We start from the raw sequence: 2,298 nt of genomic DNA, 5'->3' as shown, positions 1-2,298 counted from the left end.
TGAGAAGTTGATACACCAAAGGAAAAGCAAGATGTTTTTTAGTTTCCACCAACACTTTAGCAAGATCGGCAATGCCATCCAAATTGTCAAATCTCTGGTCCGCTCGAACATTGTCAATGAAAATCCGAAGTTCATGACCGAGATCCATCAATTGTGATGAATTGAAATCATCAAGATAAAACTCAGCTAGCTTCAATAAACTCATCTGGGGAATGTTGCATCGGCCGACCGATCTGCCAGACCGCAACTGCTTAATCTATAATCTGCAAGTTCTTCCCATCCCAGGTAATCCGCAGTCTATCTCTCTTGCTCTCTAGACTGTACAACTCTACATGTGCTTTGATTTCTTGATGGGTACTGGATAAGTAATTTTAGTTTCTTCTCTTTGATTTGACTAGGACCAGGAGGATATGGGTAAATTTTTGTTGAAAGGGAAACGACCAGCACCAGATAGTAATGTGGCAGGGACTTCAAGGCCAGTTAAACCAAGACAAGATCTTGCATCAAATTCTGGAAGAGAACAGGTCGGCATATTATGTGCATTGTTTTGCTCACCAACTTCAATTGGTTATAGTGGCAATTTCAAAGAAGAATGAAGATATTGCGGATTTCTTTTATATGATATCTCTGTTGTTTAATGTGGTCGGAGCTTCTTGCAAAAGAAAAGACATGATTAGAGAGAGTAACCGAGAAAATGTAAAAAAAAGCCATAAGTAGTGGACGAATTAGTACTGGTACAGGGCTAAATCAAGACCAGTCACTTCAAAGGGCGGGAGACACTCGTTGGGGTTCTCACTATAGAACCCTCTCAAGCTTAATCCAGTTGTTCCCGTCAATTGTTAGTGTCCTGAATTATGTAGCAAAAGAAGGCAAGAACGATTCCAGGAAAAGTGAAGCACGGGGCCTTCTATCATATTTTGGAACCTTTGATTTTGTGTTCTATTTGCACATGATGTTCCATATATTAGGGAGTGCCAATACTTTGTCACATGCATTGCAGCAAAAGGATCAAGATATCTTGAATGCCATGTCATGTGTGAACTCAACACGGAATGATCTACAACAACTAAGAGATGATGGATGGGAATCACTTCTAGAGAAGGTATATTCATTCTGTGAAGAACATGACATTCCTAAGGTAAACATGCATGATGAATATGTCGATCGGCATAAACCAAGAAAAAGAACCAATATTACAAACCTTCATCATTACCAAATAGAGTGCCTTAATTCTGTTATTGATTGGCAACTTCGAGAGTTCGATGATAGATTCAATGAAGTGAATTCTGCACTGCTTATCCACATGGCTTCTTTCAACCCCAAAAATTCCTTCACTGCTTTTAACTTGGAGAGTTTATTGAAGCTAGCTGAGTTTTATCCTGATGATTTCAATTCATCACAATTGATGGATCTCGGTCATGAACTTCGGATTTTCATTGACAATGTTCGAGCGGACCAGAGATTTGACAATTTGGATGGCATTGCTGATCTTGCTAAAGTGTTGGTGGAAACTAAAAAGCATCTTGCTTTTCCTTTGGTGTATCAACTTCTCAAGTTGGTGCTAATTTTGCCAGTTGCCACAGCATCAGTGGAGAGATGCTTTTCAGCAATGAATATCGTCAAGAGTGTTTTGCGAAACAAAATGGGTGACGAGTTCATGAGTGATTGCCTGATTTGCTGTGGAGAAAGACATATTTTCTACAATAACGAATGATGATGTTATTGATCTATTTAAGAAGATGAAAGATCGAGAAGGGAAGTTATAAAATGTGAGTCTCATATAACTTTAGTTTTTTTTTGTTGCTTAATGATACTTATTGTCTGCATTATTTCTTTCTTACTATTGTTGTGAATTAATACATTCCTTTGTTTATCTTTTTCAGATAGTTGCAAATGAAACGTTCCAAAGTCATCTTTTTGCTTATTATTTATGGAATATGTAAACAAGTGTTGTTCTATGACTTCGCTCGGCCAATACTCGGTATGAGTTTTTTTATGTAATAATATCACGAGCTCATTGCATATATTTGCTCTTTATATCACTCTCGGCCATTACCTATGTTGTTGCACCACTATAATTTTTGCTAGAGGCTTAGCGTGGGCAGCAATTGACACCAGTCCCCATTTTTTCTAGCTTCGTCCTTGGTTGATCTATATATGCATGGTGTGTGCTTGCTTTGGTGTGATGAACGATCAGTTTGGCAGAGATACGAAGCTTCCAACTCTGTGCGGTTTGCCTGGTTTGTGAAGAGATGTTATTAGTGTGTGGATTTTGATGAGCTTCCAACTAAATGCATG

General features: G+C 38.4%; 1 long non-coding RNA gene across 1 annotated transcript; it reads left to right on the top strand.

The window, feature by feature from the left end:
- Nucleotides 1–1,683: 1,683 nt before the first annotated feature.
- Nucleotides 1,684–2,037, top strand: LOC123170408 (uncharacterized). The gene is made up of 2 exons (XR_006485208.1): nt 1,684–1,769; nt 1,884–2,037. It is a non-coding gene; the product is annotated as an uncharacterized lncRNA (long non-coding RNA).
- The last annotated feature ends 261 nt before the right edge of the window (nt 2,038–2,298 follow it).

Source organism: Triticum aestivum, chromosome 7D (assembly GCF_018294505.1).
Source record: "Triticum aestivum cultivar Chinese Spring chromosome 7D, IWGSC CS RefSeq v2.1, whole genome shotgun sequence".
Classification (NCBI taxonomy): domain Eukaryota; kingdom Viridiplantae; phylum Streptophyta; class Magnoliopsida; order Poales; family Poaceae; genus Triticum; species Triticum aestivum.
This window is presented reverse-complemented; position numbering and strand designations above follow the sequence as displayed.